The 18206-nt window shown below is 51.7% G+C and overlaps 1 long non-coding RNA gene across 1 annotated transcript; it reads left to right on the forward strand.

The window, feature by feature from the left end:
• The first annotated feature begins 1615 nt into the window (after nucleotides 1-1615).
• Nucleotides 1616-16906, forward strand: LOC114097120 (uncharacterized). The gene is made up of 4 exons (XR_003583542.2): nucleotides 1616-1703; nucleotides 14713-14779; nucleotides 15674-15809; nucleotides 16825-16906. It is a non-coding gene; the product is annotated as an uncharacterized lncRNA (long non-coding RNA).
• Nucleotides 16907-18206: the final 1300 nt, after the last annotated feature.

The raw sequence follows: 18206 nt of genomic DNA on the forward strand, positions 1-18206 counted from the left end.
CCCAAGTCCCACAGCCAGGAAGTAGCTGAGCTGTTCAGCTCTGGGGGATGACCTTGGAGTTTTAAATACCCAAATCAAGCCCCAGGTAAATGAGCCGAAAACTTGTGTGTCTGCCATCATCTCCTGCTTCTCTTGTGGGGCTGAGATTGTTGAGATCCCCGTACGGGCCACCAAATGCCGCAGTCTGGCTGGGCACAAATCACGAGCCACTGAAGCAGGAACAAACTTTATTTTTAAACTGCAGGAAAACACTTCACACAGCTCCCGGGGAATCCTCCCGAACGCGCCACGAGGCTTGTCCAGGAACCCCCAGCCGGAAAATCTCTCCCGGAAATACCTCCTCCTGCACTTCCCCAACCAATGGGAACTCTCGGGGAATCCCCAGAAATCCCCACGAGAACTCCAAAATAGTGCGAGAACTCAAAAGTTGCGGCAGAGGCGGATAGTAATGCCTCGCCTGTCAATCAATACTGTTGGCAAAATGCCAGGGGCCATACAGACTCAGCCGTGGCTCTCAGCACTACGACATCTGCAAACAAGGATAAATCAACTTTTTCCTTCCCAATTCAGTCATTATTATTTTAACATTAAAAAAAATTTCCCAATTTATTATTGAATGAAAATATAGATGTAATTACATCTAGTATGACTTTTTTTTTTTTTTTTTTTTTTGCTTAAAAAAAAAAAAACGCACCCTGGGAGCCCAGGAAAGACAATGGGAAAGAAATAGATAAGCCCTGGTCCTCGAGCTGGTCTTAGAAGTGACTGTTGAATTTGGCTTTGATCTTGCTCTGCGTTTAGTCATCTGTGTTTCTTGAGTTCTCGGCAATAATGACTTTCTTATTTATCCAGAACCATTTGGAAGTCACTGATAGGAAGCTGCCAGGGCTTCCTATGGGCTGGGAAGACACTGCTGCCTACCCCAGAGCCACCAGGAAGGCCTTGAGGATGCTCGAGGGACTTGGAGAAGGGCTATGGTGACGGCTAGGAGCGATCCTCTAATGACAGCTGGGCCTTTTCCCTTCCCTGGCCACATTCTGTGTCTTAATCCCACATCTGGGATGGCTCTGTGTTTACCGAGGGACCCAGCGATTCCTCTGTGAACCCTCCTGCTCCTCTGTCTCCCATCGCCCCTTTAGGTGGTGCCCGTGGCTTGCCGGGTCCCTGTAGCCAGAAACCCTGCCTTAGCCCCTGAGACGCCCCTCACACCCGTGGCATCTGCGAAGAGCCCCACTGACCTATGCTTTGTGCCCAGGTGGCCTTGATGAGCCCCCACCCTCAGAAAGGTTTCTCCTACAAAAGTCGTTGTCCATACTAGGAGCCTGAATCAGCCCTGACATTTCCCCCTGACTTGTTCCTAAATTGACTTGTGTGTACTTTCTCCTAAATGTACAGAGCACTCTAGAAGTTTCTCTCTGCTGTCACTCAGAAGCGTGTCAGGGAAGCAGACAGGCCTCGGTCCCACTCCCCTGGACACTCAGCGAGCTTTATCTGGTCCCTTCAAGCTTCCTTCCTGTCCGCTACTTGGGACCTCCTCTTCTCTTGCCCAGAGGACCACAGCCCCCCACCCAGTCTCCCTTTACCCCGTGCCCCATGCAGTTCATTTGCCGGGCCACCTGCTGTGGACTCTCCTTTGCTGACCACGTCAATCCTCTGCAAAAAAACCTGCAGCTGCCCCGACTGCCCACCCTGCCACCCTGCCGGTAAGTGTGATGGCAAAAACGGATTTCAATGGCGGCTGTGGCCTAAATGTGGTCGTTCCCCCAAACTCACGCAGGAGTTCGGTCTTCAAAGTCCTATGTTAATGGGGTGAAGAGGAAGAAACACAATCTGACTATGGGGTTCAGGGGTGGGGGGGGCTTTGGAAAGTGATTAGGTTTAGATGGGATCATTAGGGTGGGGCCCCCAGGATGAAATCCTGGTGCTCTATAAGAAGCAGGAGGGAGACGAGGCAGACACAGACCTGTGAGGCCCTGAGACTCTGCCAGCAGCAACTGAGCAAGTGCAACACCATGACCTTGAGCCTCCAAAACTGTGAGCCAGAGAAACCCCTTTCTTTATAAAATAAGCCTAAGGTGTTTCCTGATGGCGATGAAAACCTAACACAATGGTTACCCTTTTTTCTTTTTAATTTAGTTCTTACTAAGTACCAGGCACTATGCTAAGTGTGCTACATGCACAGTCTCGTCTTTCAAATGTTTTATTTTTTTTTTTTTAACTTGGCTTTTGTTGTTATAACAAAACACCAGAGACAGGTTAACTTTATAAAGAAAAAAAAAGGCTTAGTTAGCTCATAGTTTTGAAGCTAAAAGTTCAGCACAAGCCCTGACAAGGCCCTTCCTTATTTTATGTCATATTATGGCCCAGGAGGGAGACATTATACCTTAAAACAGGAAGCCAGGCCAGAGAGAGTCTCAGGGGTCTGACTCAGGCTTTTATGACAACTCATTCTGTCAAGAACCACCTCCCTCCCCTGCCAGGGCAGCACCCTCCATGGCAGGAACCTCCCACTAGACCCCACCTCTTAAAGGGCCCACCACACTCCCAAATCCGCCCCCCTGCAGACCAAGCTTCCAACCATGAAACTCGAGGGGCCAGACACCACCAAAGTCACAGAGATGATGGAAATTTCTAAACATACAAAAAAAAAAAAATCAACAATACGACAGGTTGCTATTCTCCTCTCTGTAATTCTGATGTTCAAAAACTCTGAAATCCAGAAATTTATCACATATTTGGTGGTGAAACTGGTTGAGCTGCAAAACTTGTCTCATGATGTCTTCATTCAAAGTACTTATGGATATTCAAACCTGTCCTTTCAGATTTATCCCCGTGTTTGTGTATGGCATGCCCTCCAGACCGCCACGGAGGGTGCGCTGTCATGTACATCCCATGCACGGGACCGTCTTTCCCAAACCTGGGAACATCTAAACCCAAACACATTTGCTCCCTGAGATTTCTACATAAGGATCTCTCACCCGGGGCCACGAGCTCCTCATTCCCACAGCTTAGGCTCTGAGATGTCCTTGCCTTTCCACCAGTCAACAGATAGAGAGGGAGAGAGAGAGGTGGGGGAGAGACAGAGAGACCTTCACACCAAACCCCTGGCAGCTGTGACGGTGACCCCGTGTGGAAAAGGAATCCTTTGCAGATGTAATTGCGTTAGGGATCTTGAGATGACCCCCTGGGTGGTCTGGGTGGCCCTACATTAGAGACACAGAGAGACCCAGGGGTAGAAGCAGGAAGGGGGGAGGGGGTGTGAAGACCGAGGCCAGCACTAGACCAGAGCCAAGGGAAGCCCGAATGCTGGCTTCCATCACCGGGGAAGAGCCAGCGAGGCTTCTCCTTTTAGAGCCTCCAGAGGGAGCGCAGCCGCCCCTGCCCAAATCACAGGGCGTCCAGCTGCACTACCTGCAGGTGCTTATGGTCCTCCCAGGATCCTGCGGGGCATGTCAGTGTACCCACTGCAGAGGTGGGGAAGTAGAGGCCCACGGAGCACCCTCCAGTCCCACCTCCTGCCCCCTCTTCAGGCAGATGCAGAGTTGACCTGCGGCACGAATTCTAGAGAGAGAACTCAGAGTCCCAAATCCCAGCAGGCAGAGGCCCACCCCAGGGCTTTGAAAGACGGACATCCCCCCGGCCCTTCTGGCAAGGTGGCCTCAGTGGACACGTGCAAACCCCCGAGTCCCCAGCCTCGCTCGGGCAACAGCGAGACCCTGGGTGGCCACGGGAATGGAGGCTGCCAGGGCTTCGGGGCTTTGTTCTCCCTGCCCGGCTTTCCACCTGGTCATGCGGGGTCAGCCAAGGAGGTGACAGGGCTGGGATGGCTGCCCGCTCAGCGGGGACCCCCGTGTCGGTCTGAGCCAGATGACGCGGGCAGATCTGGCTACTGGGTCAGCGGCACCAAAGTGGGAGCTGGCGGGGGAACTAACGAGCCCGTAAATTGGAAAGGAATCAGACTGTCAGATGGCTGAGGCAGGACACCAGGCCGCCACCCACCGGAGTCCCGCCATAACTCAGGGAAAGCAGAGTCTTTTCCCCAGGAAGAGGTCGTCTGAAGAGCAAAGCAAGTCAGGAGGCTTGTTGAGAGGAGGGATTTATGGCTCAATTAGCAAAGTGCCCCAGGAGGCTGCCACCGGGAACTGGGAGGAGGGGACACAGGGGACTGGGAGGAGGGGACACGCAGTCTGTCTTTCAACTGACCAAGAGGGGCTCCCTGGGGCAAAAGACCCTTCTGGGACAGTCAAGGTGACAGCTCGGCAAAGCCAGCCAAGGGGCTTCTCCCAGGTGCCTGGGGACCCTGCAGGACACAATGAGGAGGAGGCTGGACGAGCAGACCCTCCCCGGTCCCACCTCTGCACCCCGCAACCCGAGGAATCTGTCGATCTATACGAGGGAGTCGGAACAATTTCATTTAACGAAAGGAATTCTGCTGTTTTTTGTTTTTTGTTTTTAAAGAATCCAGGCTTAGAGGGGTGCACCCAGAATCCCAGCTACTTGGGAGACTGAGGCAGGAGGATCTCAAGTTCAAGGCCAGCCTGGGCCACTTAGCAAGATCCTGTCAATTAAAAAAAAATTAAAATCTAAAACGCTGGAGATGTAGCTCCGTGGTAGGGCAAACCCTGGGCTCCATCTTCAGAACTGAAAATTAATAACTAATTAATTAATTAATTAAACCCCGGTAAGCTAAGCTACTGGACTCAGCAGCAAGATTCATTCAACAGAGATCAGTGAATGATTAGGAGCCACACCAGGTATTAAAGTGCGATCCAAAGTAGCCCCAGCCTCCACTTCTCAGAGCTTCCGACTCCTGGGGCAGACAGACATTAAAACAAACCAAGTCACAGGGGAATTCAGAGCTGGGATAAGTTCAACAGTGGAAAAAGGGTAACCTTAAAAGGGTCAACTGAGGAGCAATGACTTTTTCAAGAGTTTATTTGAGCAAACAAAGATTCAAGAATCAAGTCGCTTGGGAAGACAAGAAGCTGAGGAGCTCCCTGGGAGCGCGGGGTGGACACAGGAGTAGCACCCAGGGGACTTCTGCCTGGTCACCACTGTATAGGTGCCTTCTTCAGAGTCTCCTGGTGGACGGTCCCTGGTTACCAAGTGTGCAGGCGGTTTCCGATGGGTTCTGTTTTCTTCAGTGTAGCATTTACAATAAACGTTTCCCGTGTGTCGAGGATGGAGTGGGCCCAAGGACTAGCTGTCCCACCGGCTCAGGGACTCTTCAGGGTTTGTTCCCATTTTAATGTACTTTTGCAGTAAAGTGGAGCCGAACAGCAGCAGGTAGAAGGATGGGTGGTCAGAGACCCCTCCTTGGAAGAAGTGTCATTAGCCGGGCACTGTGGTGAGCCCTCAGCGGCTCAGGAGGCTGAGGCAGGAGAATCGCAAGTTCAGAGCCAGCCTCCGCAACTTAGCGAGGCCCTGTCTCTAAATAAGATATTTAAAAAGGCTGGGGATGTGGCTCTGTGGTTAAGTGCTCCTGGGTTTAGTCCCTGCTATCAACAAACAAAATTTAAAAACAGGAGAAGTGACATTAAATTAAAGCCAGAATTTGAGCGGAAATCAGTTGGAGAAAGAAGGTTGATCTGCGAGGAGACCCAGATGTTTCCTGAAATCTCACAGTTTCTTTGATCACTGCCCATGTATAGGGGGGGAAAGGGGGCCCTTGGCAAACAGAGACCCTACATTATTTGGTTATATGGTTATTTTGTTAACGTTGCTACTAATCGTACCCATTTCCCATTCACCTGCTGCCAACTTCCTCAACAACTTGGATGCAGGGAGGACTCAGGGGCAATGACCCTGAATTTGACATTGGTGGACCAGCTTCCAGAAACCTGAGGTCACTCAGGAATCCCTTCGTTTGCCCAACAACGTTTTCTATTTACACCAGGAGCCAGACCAGATGGGGTCATCGGGAACAGATGAGGGAGATCGGAACCCAGCCCCTGCAGAGCTTATAACAAAGGAGGACAGGCAGGGAGCATGCCCGCACACCCAGGGGACCCTGTGAGGGACTACGCGTAAGAATACCACATGGCAGATTCTTGAGAGTGTGGAATATGTGTCAGGCCACCTTGCTCTGATTTACGAGCTGTTTTACCTTGGGCCAGTGGCTAAACCTCTCTGAGCATCGGTTCCTTACCTCTAATACTTCACAGAATTGTTATGAGACTTGACTTATTAATATTAATACTACCAGGTCTGATGCAGAGTAAGAACCATAGAACTATTTGATAAGTCAATTGTAGCAAAATGGGAAAAAAAATGTTACGTAAAAAGCATTTAAATGTAAAAAGCACAAAGAATCGCTATTGCACAGTGGGGTAACTATGTAGAGCAGGAATGTATTTTAGACTTTTTGAAAAAAGCAAGAATAAAGGATTTTGGATGCTTTTGCCACAAAGAAATGACAAGTGTTTGAGGAGATAGACGTGCCTGCCGTGAGCTGAACATGACACAGTGCATGCACACAGAGACATTGTGTGGTGCCCTGTAAATTTGTGTTTAAAAAAAATTTCAAAGAAGACACAAAGAACTATGTATAAATAAACATGTATTCACCAAAGTCGAGAACAGTTAAAAATCTTATAAGATGTGTGTGTGTGTGTGTGAGTCACCTACCCTGTTGTGTTCCCTTCCCCAGGGCCCGTCTCCTGCCCGTTATCATGAATTTGGTAGGTATCCTTCCAGTCAATATTATATGGTCAGTTGTTACTTAACATGTACCTGTAAACTATATTTGGTATTTTTAGCATATTTAATATTTTTAAAGATAGAATCACATCACTCATGTCACTTTGAAACTTGCTTCTTTCACCCAGGATTCTGTTTCAAGATCCGTCCATGCTAATATGCAACTAGTTGGTTTTTTTTTATGAGTGCATTTTAATTATACAGAACGGTAGGTTCCCCTGTGCAGTTTCTGTATATGCATAAAACACACATCTCCACCCTCTTATCCTCTCCACTCCCTTTTCCTCTCCCCAGGCCCCTTTTCTCTACCCTAATAGTCCTCTAGTTCATTTTAACAGCTGCGTAGTATTCCATGTGTGGATATGCAATAACGTACTTATCCACTCCCCTCCTGATGGACATTCAGGTTGTTCCTAGTTTTTCACATCTAGAAGTGCTCCTGTGACAACCGCCTTTGCACATATTCCTTGAGAACAAGAGTTTCTAACCTGACACCTGGACGTCTACCTGCAGGTGTCATCAGCCGTCAGAAGGCCAGTTGCTGCCTCAGCTCGGCCCCTGAGTGCCACATCACTCTCGGCAGTGGTTGCACCCATTTCCATTCTCACCACTAACAGGCATTCACGGGTCAACCTGGACCCTTCCAGCATCTGTGTCCCCAGATGCTTTCAGGACACAGGTCTCTGCATCTCTTAGTCTCTGTCCTCATCTCATCTCTGTGAGGCGGAGCTGGAGGGGTTCCAGGGAACAGAGAATCGTAGCACAGGGAGCTTGGAGTCTAGCTCGCAGCTGCTGCGGTCTTTGGGTAGGAATCGGGGCGCCTTGTGCTCCTGTCAGGAATGCTGACCTCCAGTGGCTTCTCAGCTGCGTCCCTCAGAACACAGGTGTCCCATGGTGCTGTGTGGGTTAAGGGACGGGGGGGTCAGAAGGAGGAGGCGGCCACAGATCTCTCAGCCCAAGCAGCTCTGCTATAGTCTGTCCAAATGCCCGAGAAGACTGCAGAGGCTGGAGGAGAGGAGGTGGAATCCACTCATTGCTAAAAAATATATATTAAAAAGTAAAGAAGGACTGGGCACAAGCTCAGCGTATGCCAGGCCTGAGGTCTAATATCCAGCAGAAAAAGAAGAATCATTTTCAACATGGGATGGAGCTGGAAGCTCCATTTAAAAATATACGTGTGTGTGTTAGAAGTTCGACTGGTCAGATGATTCCGAGGTCCGCAGGAAGCACATTTTCATTATTCCATGTTGACTCTAGTCATGGAACACGTGTTCATACTTGGGCAACTGTAAAACTAGAACGTCATCAACCTTATGATACTATCTTGGATGTGACCTTCTTCTTCACAAAATAATAATAACAGGCTTCATTGGGGGGGGAGGAGTTTTAAGTTTGCAGAAAAACCTAGCAGAACAGAGGCTCCGCCCACCTCTGGCTTCCCGGATGCAATGCTCTGTTGTTACCCTTGGGCTTTGGTGAAGGTCATTTGCTAGAGTTGGAGAGCCGGTGTTGATACCTTGTTATTAAATAAAGTTAGTAGTTTAAGCTTGGTTCACACCTGGGGTTGTCCGTCCCTGGGTCCATGGGTCTGGACAGATCCATAATGACATGTCCCCACCATCTCCGCCTCACATAGAGGGTCACAACCTCCACCATCCTGCACTCCTCCTGTTCGTCCCTCCCCACCACCACTAGCCCTTTTTCTGACTTCATAGTGTTATCTTTTCCAAACTGCCACACAGTGGACATCACCCGCTGTAGAGATTTTTCTGATTGCCTTACTTCACTTGTAAGTATGGACTCAAGTTTCTCTCGTGCCTTCTTGTGGCTTGAGAGCTCACTGCTTTTATCACTAACTAATATCACATTGTCCCCTGACCCCGGATGGCTTGTCCATTCACTTCCCGGGGTGGGGGGGACATCTTGGTTGCTCCCACATTTGGGCAAAGGGGAATCAAGTTGGTATAAATATTTGGGTTCGGGGTTTTGTGTGGATGTCACTTTCCAATTCAGGTGGCTTAGGAGCAGGTCAGCTGGATTCCGCGGTAGGAATGGGTTTGGCTTCGTAAGGAGCTGCCAAACTGCCAAAGTGGCGGGGCCATCATGCATCCCCACCAGCACAGCAGCCGGGCCTCTGCGTGAGCTTCAGGTGTGGTGCCCCATGTGAGGCTTGGGCCACTCTAACAGGGTGCATGGTGTCTCCTTATTCAATATTGCCACCCCCTAATGGCACTCGGTGCCCAACTCCTTCTCATATCCTGATCGGACTTCTTCTCCAGGAAGATGTCTTTTCAAGGGTTTTGCCCATTTTTAAATAAGGTTCTCTTTTTTCTTTTCCTTCCTTCTATCCCTCCTTCCCCCCCCTTTCCTTCCTTCTTTCTGTTTTTCGGTCCTGGAGATGGAAAGATGGAGCCCAGGACTCACCCACGTCAGGCAAGGGCTCTCCTGCGTGCGGAGCCACCCCCCAGCCGAGGTTCTTTTGTTTCCTTATTGTTGAATTTTGGAGCTCTGGGTATGCAGCTCAGATATGTGTTCCACAATTATTTTCTTCCAGTCTGTGACTGGTTAGATATATATATATATATTTTAGGATGACGCTCATTTACAAAAAGTGGGTTGATTGAAAGGAAAAAAAAAATGTTACAAAAATATATCCCTGTAACAAAGTGCAGAGAGGAGCTGGATACAGCAGAGATCTTGAAGGCAGGGGATACAGACATAAAATTCAGGAAAAATACTTCTTTAGGCTAACCCTCCCCCCACCACACACCCACACCCACACCCACACACACACCGACCTCATGCACACAGAACATGTCCGACCCCACCTCTCAGGACGGCTCCTGTCTCCCTAAGTCACACTTTGGACCCCCGGCTCTGTGGCACAGATGGATGATCACACCAGCAGCTTGCACATCTGGGAGCCCATTATTGCGAGTCTTTGAGGAACAGTTTCCACCAAGGAGCACATAAAATGCACACAGGCACGCACAGTCCTTCCCGACTTAAGTCTTAGATACAATCAAAGGCTGAAAGAAAGGAAACTCGTTAGTTTCACTCCAAAACACAGGGCTTTAGGTTTACGGAACTCTCAGCACACACAAAGCACCTTTCTCAGATTCTAAAAACTCTGGGCTTTGACATCACCCCACCCCCACCCCGCCTTTAACTCAGAGGCAAGAAAGACACGTTGCCCTGACGTCTCCCAGACACCCTTCCCGTTTCTGAATCACAGCAGAACACACAGCACCTGCTAAAGCCGGAGGCAGAAAGGAGAGGGCGGTGGGGCATGCCTGCGATCACAGCGACTAGGGAGGCTGAGGCAGGAGGATCGCAAGTTCAAGGCCAGCCTCTGCAACTCAGTGAGGCCCTAAGTGACTTAATGAGTCTCAAAAAATAAAAATAAATAAATAAAATTATAAAGGGCTGGGGACGTGACTTACTGGGAAAGCACCCTGTAGTAAAAGAAAAGAAAAGAGAGAGTGTGTCTCATGCCCCAAGAGGGGGCTGCCTGTCTGGGGGGTGAGTAAGGAGAGGGTGAAGCCAGGAGGGGCAAGGCAGTCGTAAGGGGCCTGGCGAACCCCCTTTAAGTTATTAAAAGTGCGGAGAAGGTCATCCGAGCGGCAGGCCCAGGGCAGGACGGGAGGACATTTGGCCTTTAGATTAGAAGCAGGAAAGTCTCCTTTACCCTACACTCCGGGCTGCTGAGGCCACGTTGGGCCGTCACCCGTGGTTACTGTAGCTGCTTGTCAGGGACTGAGCGAGCCAGGGACACAAAGAAGACCCTGGTGGCAGAGCGTGGGCCGGGGAAGCCCGCGTCGCCTGGGAGCACGGCTGGGCCCACGCCTGGTCTCAGACCTGGAGCCTCCAGAACCGAGGGACAGTCCGCCCGCTGTGACTTTGTGACGGCAGCTCTCACCCATGAATGCCGCGGCCAAGTGGCATGTGCTAAGCCAGAGGGCCACTGGCAGGCTCTCCGACTTTCTCAGCACTAGAAGCCAGCTCTGTGTCCACATCACGTTCTCGGTGTCACAGAGACTTAATGGACCCGCTGCTGCGTCACGTCGACGTGTTAGGAAAGGCCCTGCGTGATTACCCACCATCTTCTTAAATACCTGAGAACCCTTTCAGACTCCAGGCTTCCCCATAGCCCTCCGCACTGTGGGTGATGCATTTAAGGACTTGTTCTGAGAAGGGGTCTCTGGTAGGGCCGAGGGGGGTCCAGAGCCCCAAACAGGTTAAGAACCCCTTCTTCAAGCAAATAGGATAACCTTGTGTCCCCTCAGGTCACATCCCTTGCCCCACCTTGGATTCAGGATGGGAGGAGGGTGTCCTGAGAGGGTCTTTCTCCAGTTAGAAGTCATTATGGAACTCACGGGGTTGTGCAAATCTGTCACCATGTATGACAAGCCAAGCACAGAGACCTGCCGGTCCTGCCCACCTCCCACGCTCAACCCTGGGCTCCCAGGGTCAGTCCCAGCCGCTGAGCACCTCCCTGGCCCCCAACAAGCGGATGCTCAGATAAAGAGAGTGATCGTCCACGAGGCCCCCGGGGAGGTAGGGAACCGCCGGGGATCTAAACTGTCCTCCCTCGAGGCTGCCGGGTCTCGCTTTCCTTCCGAGGATAAGAGCAGAGGGAACCAGACCTCTGCTGGCTTTGTGTCACCCTTCACCTTTGTCAGACACCCCGAGAAGCCCCGGGGCCTGCTCCAGGCTCTGTCTGTCAACCAGTGAGTTTTTCTAAATTACAGCAGAGTAACGAAGCCGAGAGGGCCAACTTTGCACAAAGCTGGCCAACAGCATGTCACAAGGCAAGGAGAAGACCTTTGAAGGGGACCCTGGTGACAGGAACCACCTGAGATAACCCCCACATCAGCAGGCGGGGCTGGTCCTGGGAGACCGTCACAAACCTCTTCGGCTCTCCAGGCCCCTTCTCACACAGACGCTGCCTCGCCACATCTCAGGGCCCTGGGGACACGGAAGGTGATGCTCAGGCAGACGACACCGTGAGTCACCTGTCCCTTCAGGTGCCAAATCCTTCCACACCGCAGCCTCCCTCCCCCCACCACAACCCCGACTCCCAGCTGCTTCCGACACATCACGGGGTGTCCAGAGGGGCGGCTGCAAATAGCCCAGGCTCCCAAGCCCCAAGGGACTCAGCACCTGCTTTCAGAGGACTAATGGGGACTCAGGAGGGGCTTGGGCGGCTGGGGACCTTAATTCTCAGCTGCAGAGAGGGCAGGAGGAGCCCTGCTGGAAACTGCCACCTAATGTCACTGGATCCCAGGGTGCACGGTCACCAGAGTGCACATGGCCTGAGACAGAACATCCACACGTGGCCCATCTGTCCACAAACAAGTGGCCTCTCTCGGGAGCATCTTGTTTTCTATTTTTCTGCTTTCTTGATGGTGTCACTTGGCCCAGCACGCGCACGCACACACACACTCGACACCATCAGTCCCCACTGGGGGGGACTTCGGCATCCACTGAAGCACAACAGGGCTGTCCAGGACCTGAGGAAAGTGGGGAGCCTGGCTGACCCTGCCACTGGTCCCTTATCTCTTCCAGCCAGCGGTTGCCGTAGCAAAACGTGTCAGCAAAGTGGTAAAGAAAACGGGAACCGGATGTCGAAGCCCTCTTGTGCCGTGGCCCACCAGGTCACAGAGATAAAGGACAGGAGAATGTGGCCCTGGCCACAGGAGAGGGCAGCACTTCTATTCCAGCCAGGGACTCTAGGTCTGGGGGTAAATTTCGGGGCCCATTTCCAGCCTTTGGGATCCTGCAAATTTGTTTCTCTGCACTATCCAAACAGAACTTCCGGGCACTATTTTTTGGGCTGAATTGTGTCCTTCGCCCAAATGCATGGGTTCAAGTCCTCACCCGGCATCTCAGAATACTGCATTTGAGATGGAGTCTTTGCAGAGGCAATTAGTTGAAAGGAGCGTAGGCCCCAATGTAATGTCACCAGCGTCCTTAGAAGAAGAGCTCACCCCTGGGCAAGCCAAAGGGAGAGGCCTAAGGAACCGGTGGACACCTGAATCTCAGCCCTCCAATGCTGCGAACAGGAAAAGAAATTACTGTTGTCTCCGCCACCCTTGGTCGGTGGGAATTTGCTAGGAAATGGTAGGAAGCTCCCACAGGACCCCACAACTAAGAAACCAAACACGTGTCTGCTTGGTGGCACTGTCATCCAAAGGCCAGAGGGGCTCCCTCCCCTGCTGGGGAGCCTCCAGTCACTTTGCCATTTCTCAGCCTCAGTCTCTGGGGGGAAAGTCCCCAACTTCCCCACGTGAGCTTCAGCTTTGAGGTTGAGCGGGAGACCCCAGGGGTGTGACCATCCTGCCTGGGCCTCGTCCCTTTCTGCCCTGGGTTTTCCTGGTCTGGCAACGAAACGCCAGGAAGGACAGTTGGGATGACAGACGCTCCCTGGGGGAGGTGCCCTAGAAAATGGTTTTTGCAAACCCTAACTCTTTGCCCAAACCATCCATCAGCCACAATTATTAATAGAAAATCTCCCCCAAGTTATTTTCTATCACAAAGGGCCACCATTCCGGGTTCCCCTGATGGCCCGAGATGGCTTCATGGGCCGTGGCGTCTGCAGCTCAGCGAGCAGGAGAGGAAGAGCCAACAGAAGAGCCTCCCCCATCCTTTTAAAGAAACCCCCGAGAGTTGCACCGCCTTCTACTTATGTCCCCCCCCCCCCCGCCCACGCTCAGCTACACGGCCAACCTGCAGCCGAGAGGCCCGGGAAGTGCCGTCTCCATTCTCGGCAGCCATCTGCTCCAGTCTGGAAGGAAACTCACTTTGCTCTGAAGACAGGAAAAGGGGGTGGGGGGGGCAGGAGGGAAGCGCTAGGCTCTCGTTCAGCATCCTCAGGTATCCATGGCAACCCCCCACACACACACACTGACCCAGCGTGCACGTGACAGCTGCAGGAAGCACCCACCTTCCATTCCAAGACCTCTGGGACCCAGCCGGGTGGGATGACCCCAGCCGTCCGGTGGGAAGGCTTCCCTCAAAGCCTCCCTGCCTCCTTGAATCCCCTCTCGCCCCCTTTTTCTCTTACACCACGTTACTTCCAGCTTGGGAAGCAGGATGTCCAAGGAGATCAGTCACCTCCGTCCTGGGTTGCAATCTCCCCTCAGCCACTTACCAGCTGTGTGGCCTCGAAGCATGTCACCGGCCTCAAAGCGTGTCACCTGGTCTTCTCATCTGTAGAACTGGGATTCTAAAGCCTCGGGGGATCGTGTTAGGCACTAAAGGACTCCCCGTGAATCTCCAGGAGTGGGAGTTACCATGTCTCCTCACCTCTCTTTGTCACTGAGGTCCTAGTGTCTTGCCTTCCGTATCGTCACTCCATAGTCACTCAATAAGGGCAGTTTATTAAAAGAGCCTCCATCTCGGAGCTGAGCCACACGGTTTTCAGAGAATCGATATGTTAAGCCACCCAGCCTAAGCAGGCAGGCTACAGATAAAATCAGAGTCAAAGACTGTCCCAGGTAGAAGGGACCTCCGGATACCTTGTCATTTTTCTGTTTGTGGCTCTTATCGTTACTGCTAAGGACATCAGCAATAGCTACCATTTGTCAAATGCCTCTGGGCCAGGCACCCTGCTCTGCGACCCCCCCACCACCCACTGGGAGGTCCCTCGAGGTCAGTTTTCTCTCTCTTCTTCCACAGGTGTGGAAACTGCCAAAAGCCCCCCAGCACCATCCTGGCTGTCAGATCCAACTCTGAAATAGGACTGATTTGTTCATTTGTACCTTTTTATATTTTTTAATATGAAAAACCTCCCCAAAGCCATCAAAATTTAAAAAAAAAAATGACCCCCCCTCTTCACGCCACTTTCTTGTTTTGAAGTCTGTAAGGAAATAAGTGAAAACTACCCGGGGCCCTGCCAACCTGCCTCCCCAGGGATTGTCCCCCGTTAGCTGATTGGTTTTCCTGCTTATGCAGATTAACAGTCTTTAAGTTGTCGTTTTCTGGGTCTTTCAAACAAGCCCTTTCCAACAGGAGGCGCTCAACCCGCTACGTGTAAACCTTCAGAGAGAAACGGTGTCCACTCTCCACTCTGGCTCCTGTGAGTACCTGCCTTCATTCACTTCTTTCTTCATTCAACAAAGAGCAACCAGGCCCCTCAGCCTTGCCAAGAACCAGGTCGGTGTTTGGAACCCCCCAAATGAATCCGATTCACCTCCTTTCCTGGAGGATCACCAGCCCAGGGGGGAACCCAAATCTCTTTTTAACACAAAATGAAAAGAGCCGCTCTCAAGGTGAAGGTCAAAGCTGGGGAGAAGATCCAGGGAAGGAGACGGGTGGGTTCAGAACCAGGGGGTCCATCGACCTCGTAGACAGGAAGACAGACTACGTCAATCAGAGGCCCGCAGGAGAGAGACCAGAGGCCCCTCGTGAGGCTGGGACATCGTGGGAAGGAATGGGAGGCAGTGGGGAAGAGGCCGGAGAAGTCCCTGGGCCTCCGTGGCCATCCTAACAATTTCCGCACATGATTCAGTCAGTTTTTTCACTGCTGTGGCCAAAAGACCTGACAAGAACAATATAGAGGGGGGAAGTTATTGGGGGCTCCCAGTTTCAGAGGTCTCGGTCCACAGATGACCAACTCCATTGCTCTGTACCCAAGGTGAGGCAGAACGTCATGGCAGAGGGGACGGTGGAAGGAAGCCCCTCAGGACATGCAACATGCTCACCAGGGACAAAATATATACCCCAAAGGCGCGCCCCACCCCACCAATGACCCTCCTCCTCCAGCCACACCCTACCTGCCTACAGTGACCACCCAGCTAAACCGTTCAAGTGCATCAATGCATTGATTAGGTTAAGACTCTCATAACCTGATCATCTGACCTCTGAACTTTCTCGCCTACCTCACACAGGAGTTTGGGGGTGGGGGACACTTCCTATCTAAACCATATAGTGCATCTGACATTCTAATCTGCTGCAAAACCTCTGATTTCAGAGGGAAGATAAACCGTCCACTTGTGGAAACATCCATGAACCAAAGAGATGCCCACATTTGAAAACCCATTATCAGGAATAGCCTTTGGCAACTTGAAAAAAAAATGAAATACTGACATGCACCTGCTACAACCTGGGTGAGTCTTGAAAACCTCAGGCTGGGTGAAAAGACATGGGCCAGAAAAGACCCTCTCTTGCTAGCTTCCACTGATATGAGATGTCCCGAATCAGGCAGATCTACAAAGACAGGAAGTAGGTTAGTGGTTGCCCAGGGGCAGGGGTGCTGGGAGGAGATGGGCAATGGCTGCTATTGGACACTGGGGTTTCCTGATGAAAGCAACCTGTGTCCACCCTCCCAATAATCAAGATACAGAGCATTTCTGCCTCCCCAGGAAGTGCCCTGAGCATCTTCCCCACACAACCCCTCCGGGTGTTCTCCATCACTGTGAGTCACATGGGCCAGTTCTAGTTTTACACACTAGAATCATCCTGAACGTTCTATTCCTGTGTAGTATTTTGATTTACCCAAGTGCTGGCACGTGTGGGTACCGTGCTCCTTTGATTGACAGCTCTATTTCCACACGCACCCTGTCCCAGGGTTCCCCTCGCCGTCCTTGGGTGGGGCCAGCCTACCTTCTCTGTTCACAGCCCACGAAGCCCGCCATTCTGGTCACTGATTGGAATTTCCCCAAGAGTCCCCCCCGGGAAGTCCAAGGCTGGGGGAGCACTTCCCACTGCCCCGGATGCTGTCGAACAATTTATAATTTCTTGACTCCCTGGTTTTAATCCGATGGTCAGTTCATTGCCACGTCACAGGGACTCCTTACAGAGGACCCCCACGGAGGACTCGGAAGGCTGTATTCACATTTCGAGTTCCCGCTGAATATTCAGAGGGACTCCCCTCTAGTCACCCAGCTGTCATTTTACATGATTCCTGTGGCTCTTCAGCCACTGTCTCTCTCTCTCTCCCACGACCCTGTAAGTTTCAGAGGGACCATGTCTGTTTTTATTACCACATCATCCTCGATGCCCAGCCTCCTGCCCCAAACCCAGGAGATGACCAGTGTGTAGAGGGGAGGCTGTTTAAGGAGGAAGAGGGAGGGAGGGGGAAGCCAGATGGCATCACGTGTTCCTTCCCCGCCGTTCATAAAGTGAAATCTGATGAAACAGAAGGCGAAGGGACAACAGTACAGCATGCCACACTGCTGCGAATTCAACTGTCCCACCGGAAAAAAAAAAAAAAAAAGATACGCTTAAGTCCTAGTCGCTGGTACCTGTCAATATTCTCCGACTTGGAGGTAGGCTCTTTGCAGATGTAATCAGGGTAGGATGAGTCGGACTGGTGTCCTCAGAAGAAGAAGAGAGATTCGGAGACGTGGGAGAATTCCCCAGGGTGAGGTGTCTATAAGCCACGGGACACCAAGGGTGGCCAGCAACCACCAGAAACCAGGAAAGACCAAGACCCTCCCCTGGAGCTTCAGAGAGAGCCTGGTCCCATGGGCTCCTTGATTCCGGACTTCCATAAAAATCTGCAGTCTCAGCAACACCCGCCCTGCCCATGACCAGGTGCAGGAATCTACTCCCCCGGAAACGGGCCTGAAGAAGTGACCCTACGTCGTTAAAAGGATCGGGAACTGGAAAACCAGACTCCCGTCCTTTCTGCTGTATCTCCCCACCCCCCCCCCACCGCCCCGGCTCCCCCTTAGCTACTGTCAGCCACCAACCCACTCTGCTGTCCAATAAAGTCCCTTGTGTTAGCGACGAACAGAATCCCTCATTAAGCACCAGGTTTGCAGGTGACTGAGTCGGGCTGAGAATCACAGTTCATTTTTTGGAAAATAAACTCCAATTAGCAATCTCAGTGGCTTGTTTCATTTCCTGGCTGTACATTTCTGACTGTGCTGCTGCTGCTGCCGCCGCCACCACCATCTCCGGGGACCTCAGACCTGGAGAGGCTGGGGAAGTGTGGGTGCGGGTTCTCCGTTCCTGAGTGACCGAGGGGACTGGGCATTCTGTCGAGGTGCGATCTGAGCATGGAGGATGCATGGCTCATCCCCTGTGCGTCACTCACTAGTGACTCCCTTTACAGACTTGTGAGATCTGGGATGTGGATCCCCATTTACAGAGGGGGAAACTGAGGCTTGGGGAGGTTAAGGGATTTTCATCTTGGAGAATGTCAACCTTTCCCCTTTGATGGCCCAAGACAGAAACCCCAGGAACCGTTCTAAATTCTCATCTAATTGCAAGTTCTTTTCCATGGGTCCCAAAGCACGTCTCCAGCCCACCTGATTCCCTCCTCCTCCACAGTCCTGGTCTGGGGCTAGGTCACGGTCACTCACTGAGCAATGACTGCCTGGCATATCCCAAGCCCGGTTCCCAGTACTGGGGACACACAAAGAAACTAAACAGACAGAACTCCAGCCCTTGGGGAGGGCTGATGCACCCCCCAGCCTCTCCTTCCTCCTCCTCCCACACAAACTCATCTCCACGATGGAGCCAGTCGCTTAAATTTTTAAAACTGATATACAACAACA

Source organism: Marmota flaviventris, chromosome 19, assembly GCF_047511675.1.
Source record: "Marmota flaviventris isolate mMarFla1 chromosome 19, mMarFla1.hap1, whole genome shotgun sequence".
NCBI classification, from domain to species: Eukaryota; Metazoa; Chordata; class Mammalia; order Rodentia; family Sciuridae; genus Marmota; species Marmota flaviventris.